The 6,447-nt window shown below is 47.8% G+C and overlaps 1 long non-coding RNA gene across 1 annotated transcript in view; it reads right to left on the reverse strand.

Annotated features, from left to right (window-relative positions):
* Positions 1 to 5,543, reverse strand: part of LOC119381164 (uncharacterized) — a 6,997-nt gene extending 1,454 nt beyond the window's left edge. Inside the window, exon 1 of the long non-coding RNA XR_005181303.2 lies at positions 5,482 to 5,543. This is a non-coding gene — a long non-coding RNA (uncharacterized LOC119381164). The remainder of the gene's footprint in view (positions 1 to 5,481) is intronic.
* Positions 5,544 to 6,447: the final 904 nt, after the last annotated feature.

The following is a 6,447-nucleotide window of genomic DNA, read 5'->3' on the forward strand; positions in this document are numbered from 1 at the left end:
CCCATGAAGTTCGAAACGCCATCATACAGTGTAGTCCTCTACAGTTAAAAAAAAGCAAAACAACAACAACAACAACAACCGAATCTGTTAGTCTGCTGCTGTCAGGAGGCTTTATACTGAGGACGAAACTAGATTATTGCATCTGCTGGTGACAGGGCACTTCGAAAGAGGATAAAGCAGATATATTCCACAGATAGCTGAGGTAAACTCACTGCCTTGGTTGTTTTTATCTCCGTTGATGACAGTTTAATACCTTTACGATTAAGTTTATCGTTTATCCTTTACAACATCTTGGCAGTTAAGGATTCTACCAATCACTCGTCGTGGACAGAGCCGGCGTCCGAAACGTTTCCGTCACGTCGCCTTCCCTGTTGGTTAATTTTCCTTTATGAACGTTGGCAGAGGCAATACTTACGTAGGCTCTCTTTTGCGTGTAGTGACACTGATTGAACACATCTCCTTGGTCTTCGTTAGTCGTCTTCGAAAGCTCACCCCCCCCCCCCCCCTCGTGTACACTGAATGGCGCTGACGTCATCACGTTTTCCTCAACGATAGCTTGAGGCCCAATAATGTGGTAGCCCGAATATAAGCTTGAAGTAAGGAGAAATAACGGGGCAGCCCGAATACAAACCTGAGGTATAGGCCGAACGAATCCAGCAGAAAGAAGGTTGAAGCCTGTTTATGCAGCGACTTCAGTGGTTAAGTTTGGACCAATGAGGGCAAAAAGAAGTCATTTCCCTAACGGAGGGCCCGACTTTCACAAACATATTACCACACAAGCTCTTACTTCTCGAAAGGAGATTGCCATACTAGCATCGTTCGCCCTGTAGCGAAGCGTTCGAACTTGGTAATGGGTCGTCCTCTCGAACGCCTTCTAGTGGGTGGCCCTCTTCGGTTTTTTTTCGAAGAGAACGCAGCTCGCGCTGAGAGTCAGCCCCGCCTTGACTGTCGCTGATGAGTATCGTCGCCGCTAATAATCTCTTTATAGCCCTAACATACAGTGCAAACAACAGTTTAAGTACCACTCGTTATAAATCGCGAGCTATGGCGTCGCTTCTCTCCCCCCCCCCCCCCCCCCCCCCCAGTTTCTATTGCACTACGTGCACTCTGCAGGCTCAGTTTCTTCTAACACACCCTGCACTTGTTGGCGCATTCTTTATTTCCCCCATATCTGTCCTAACTAGGCCAAGGTATGATTCCTCTGCCACGGTCTTTGTCCGCCGGTGGTAGAGTGGTCGGCTGCTGACCCGAAGGTCACGCGTTCGACCCCGGCCGCGGCGGTCACATTTCGATGGAGGCGAAATGTTAAAGTCGTCCCGTGTACCGTGCAATGTCAGCGCACGTTAAAGAACACCAGATGGTAGAGATTTCCGGAACACTCCATTACGGCGTGCCTCGTAATCATATCGTGGTTTTGGCATGTAAAACCTCTCAAATCATTATTATTATTATTATTATTATCTGTCACTGTGGGGCACGGCTCAACGTCTGCACCCCACGTGCACGCGGCAATTCACTTGCAACTCGCTGTTGCTTACGGAAGCGAAACAGCGGTGAAATATGTATACTGCCGCATTCGTATATTGTAACCATGCTCTAGTCGCTTTGGCTGACAGAGTCGTTTAACGAAGGCACTAGTTACTCGTTTCGTGCCAGGAAGCGTACAACGTACGCGCTCTTTAAAACCTCTAGGAGGGTAGGAAGCTCTCACGCGGTATCACGTTCGGCTTTTGCGCTCAGTTGTAACGGAAACGCCAGCCTCAGTGAGTTGACACCATGCGGCTCCTGACCGCTGCGTGACCGACTTCGTGCTTATTGTTGCCGGACGGAAGGTTTCCTGCAGGTGAGTCAATCTGACTAAAGCTCAAAGGTTCGTGTTCGCCGCCGCACAGTGGCACACCGAGGCCACGTGACGTGGCGGTTGTAAATTACCGGGCGCGGCAACACCGCTTGCTCTGACAGCGCGCTAATAGATGTCGTTGTCTCCGCCTTCCACATCGGATCTCTCGGAATGAGTATTGTTCACGTGAGAGGTGGTTACGCAACACCATGCGGTCCCCTCCACAAAGGAGTGCTCTCCTGCCAACGTCGAAGCTTGTCCTCACTCCCTTCCACGTCTAGACGCGTTGCATACCAGGTCCTGTATTTCGTAGCGATGCGCTACGCTTTATTCCATGCTATTATTCTTATCAACCGCTGCTCACGGCCGGCTGATCCCGTTGGTTACGTGGGCGGACCATCGCTCTCCCTACTGGCCAAACGCAAAACGTGCGAAAAGGCATTACTTAGAAATGCATCGATTTCAACTCGCCCACCCTTCTACTTTACCAGAAGCCATTGTAATGTATTTTCGGTAAGGTGAGGTATCGATAAGGGCCGGGATATTGTGGTGATGCCTTTTCCGAAGCTATAGCATCGGAGAAGGCATCACTACAATATTCCGGCCCAGACCACATCCAGTCTAACCAAAGCCCCTTTATTTTGGCAATGGAAATGTCTTACGTTGTTGTTGTTTGCTTGTTTGTGGCGAGCAATACGTGAATTTAGACCAAAGTGCTACTTGGACCTGTCTCTCGGGCTTATAGCTACTGTGAAGCTGGTGATTCAGCAGTACAACGGCAGCTTTGATTTAGCTTCTGTGAAAAGAGCTCGTTGACAACAAGCTGCTGCAGTGACTCGTAATTTTTAGCTGGTTCCTTTTTAACGCCATGCACAGGTGGTGCGCAGGGCACCGCATTAGGAAGGACACGATATTTCATAGCATTGACTCCGCGTTCCCGTTTTTTCTCCCGTCAACTAAAAAAATGCTCTCTTGAAGTGTAGGACTGGCAGTACATCCAAGCGCTTCCCTAACCCGGTATCTAATGCAGTCGTACACAGTCAAAGTGCATCCCCAAATGCACCCAACCTGTTTCCTTCCCGTTTGCTCTACCACTTGCACGAAAGGAGAGTCTGCAACCGCACTATTTCATGTTCGTAATTTGCAGATCACCCGCCACGGCGGTCTAGTGGTTACAATGCTGGACTGCTGACCCGAAGGACGCTCCATTGAATCCCGGCTGCGGCGGCCGCCTTTCGATGGAAGCGAAATGCTAGGACCCCTGTACCTAGATTTAGATGCACGCAAAAGGACAACAGAAGACTAAAATTTCCGGAGCCCTCCACTACGGCCTCCCTCACAATCACATCGAGGTTTTGGGACGTAAAACCCAAACAATTATGATTAGTAATAATCTGTAGGTCAAATTTATAATAGCACCACTTGTGCATCTTTTATAGAACGGTTCAATTGAACTGAGTTTTATGGGTTTTTACGCGTTGCTTTTAAAATCGTAAACGTTACGAGATCAACTAACTTCGTGTCCCCCCTGCCCTTTTCCAACTAATTGGAGACATTCCACGTAGCTACCATCAGCGTTATTTCAACGACGCCACCCAACTAATTAGGAGGAAGAGCATGATTGAAAGACCACTCATGATGGTTATGTGGAATGTCTCTTCCAGTCTTCCGCATTGATTTTGCTGTAAAAGTGCTGCATCTAAGTAAGCTCACAAAAGTGAAGAACAAAAAGAAAAACGGGCACCGCTAGTTCCGTGTCACAACGCTGCAGAGATCCTCTGGATAGTAAATTGAGGCCTCTTAACTCAGCTAATTAAGCACAAAAATTAAGGAACAATAGACTATCCAGCATCGCACACAAGCGCTCTTACATGCACACTTTGTCCTCAATGCCTCTTCTTACCGTCGTCGCGTTACTCGCTCATTAGCGGTTAACGGCGAACAAAGCGGCCGTTGCGCGGCACAACGTCGCCGCCTTGCCGGAATTAACCTGTTCTCGACGTTTAGTGAGTCGTGCTTATTCAGGCAAAGCATCCAAGATGAAAAAAAAAAAAACACAATAAGCAGTGACGCGAGAGAAGTGGAAGCGGACGGGTTGAGCTAAACAAAACAACCGTTGTTGAATTTCACGCCACTGGGCCGTGCCTGGAAACGTGAGATACAGTGCCGCACAACACTCGCACTTGCCTTATGCGCGGATTTTTAAATTTTTTTTGTGCTGCTGGTTTAGCTTGTATCCCGAGCGAGCGGTGTTCTATACAGGAAAGCCACTGCCGAGAAGCGCAGGTTTCCGCAGAGCTTACCATCCTTGTCAAAGCGTCGCGACAACGCCGCAGCTTTCGCTATACTGGGAGCGGGTGGAGGCTGCTCGGTCTCACCAAAGAAGCGTGCAGTACCGTTCAGGACTACACGCGGCATCACCCCGAACAGCCGGGTAGACTTATCGAAATCATGCTTGCACGTGAGGGCGGTTTGTGATTGGCTGGCGGCTTTATCTGGCATATTTTCCGTGGGTCTACGTGACATTTTTCTCGCTTTCTTGCGTTCTCTACCGATCGACTTTCACGCACGAAAGGAAAAGCAGCAAACAAGATACGCACGATCCCACGTTCAACAGGTGTCCTCAGTGGAATTGCAAGCGCAGTGTCTTCTCAATGTGTTTAATATATTAAGCAGAGTGTAAGGCTGGGCGAGTTGGTGTATACCTTAACGAAAGATTTGCGGCGTAAAACTGAGAACGAGGAAAGAAACGAGAGAAGACAGGGCAGGGCGCCAGACTTTCAACGAGTTTACTTTCCGCACATCACACGCAAATATATATTTTTTCAGACATGCGCACGCAGAAAGGGCGCAGCACATGCAAACTATCACACATCACTGTCAAAAGAAACTGTCGCACAGCGCCATCTAAAAGTAAGCATTCACTCTTCTAAAGCTAAGCATTCAGAAATACCGAAGGAACACTGATGCAGCCACTCCCCTCCTTCTTTTATGTGATACGCTTTAAGCACTTCATGCGCTAGTGTTTACATGACCGGTGTTACATTAAGCACTTCACGTGCTTAATGTAACGCCATTCATAACAGTGTTCTGGCCCAAAACATTGGCCATCCCGCAGTGCAAGAAAGCTATCGTGACATTTTCTTCAAAAGGATTTCACGAGCTGCATTCCGGATTCCTCAACGGCGTTGTCTCTGTAACTTTCCCAACGTTGCACGGATTTCGTGACCAACCACACAAGGGCGAGTGAAAGCGTAGAAGAAGAGGCGGCACGATGAGGGTGTAACCTCGCCATAAAACAATACCGACAAGGAAGCCCAGGGCGGAAGCATGCTTCCGGCAAGAGCGTCGTTAAGGGTCCGTTTACACTGTCGCGGGCCTCCTCTCCTTTCAAGCACGGAAATTTACGGCTTTGTGCTGTTACTCGTCTCGCCTCGGCGACCGGTCTTATTTTTTTCGGGCCGTATGGGTTGCTCGCTTGCACATCGCTGACGCCCCCCCCCCCTTCCCCTCCCCACCGAATGCGTCGCTTCCACGCTAAAACAAAAGCGCGCTTGCCTCGATAGAAAGGTGATAGGTATACGCACCAAAACGGGCTTTCAGAATAAACGAGTAAACAATATTTAAAAAATGCAGCTCACTCTCAGTATCGTGTCTTCTCATGTGGCCGCGGTCAGCGCATGTAAAGGAAAAGAACAAAAACAAAAGTAAAGAATACTTTCCACGAATTACTTGCCGTGATGCGATACACAATGCCTATTCAAGAACAACGGAAATTAGGATTGCATTTGTTACAGTGAACGTCGTCAAGTTTCCGCATCGGCCTTGAAACGTTTTCTATCAGCTCCGTCCAGCGTCTATTGTAGTTTTCAAACAATCGCATTACGAAAACAATGCCAATCTGTTGCTCCTTTGTCCACTCTTACTACTGAAACGCATCGCAACCAGACTGATCTAGGCGAGCCATAAATGGGTGCAGTGCGTTTACCGTGACGCATGTTATAAGTGACAATATTTCGTTGATGAGAACTAACAGACAGCAATGCCAAGGAAAGTATAGGGGGTGTTATTTGTAGTAATTAGAATATAAATGTGAAGAAAGTAAAGTGGACGAAAAGATAACCTGCCGCCGGCAGGGACCGAACCTGCGACCGCAGGTTCGGTCCAGGTTCGGTCCCTGCCGGCGGCAGGTTATCTTTTCGTCCACTTTACTTTCTTCACATTTATATTCTAATTACTACAAATAACACCCCCTATACTTTCCTTGGCATTGCTGTCTGTTAGTTCTCATTAATATTGTGTCTAACAAAGAAAAACGAGCCCTTAAGAGTAAACTTCTTTCCTTCAATATTTCGTTGAAAAATAAGAGCATTTTTTGATTCTGATTAGATTTTCGATGTCGTGAGGTGTGATCAACACTTATTCACATGGTCCGTACTGTAAGAATTCAAGCGAATAAACTGTTTAAGCGAAACATACGAAATAGCATATAGGAATAGAACTTTTTCGCTCAAGGAACCAGCATGAAAATGTTTTCATCCGCGACACTGCTCCACCACGGTGGTACTTGTTACGAACACAACACACAGTTTCTCTCTTTTGGCAAC

Source organism: Rhipicephalus sanguineus, chromosome 2, assembly GCF_013339695.2.
Source record: "Rhipicephalus sanguineus isolate Rsan-2018 chromosome 2, BIME_Rsan_1.4, whole genome shotgun sequence".
In the NCBI taxonomy this organism is placed as follows: Eukaryota; Metazoa; Arthropoda; class Arachnida; order Ixodida; family Ixodidae; genus Rhipicephalus; species Rhipicephalus sanguineus.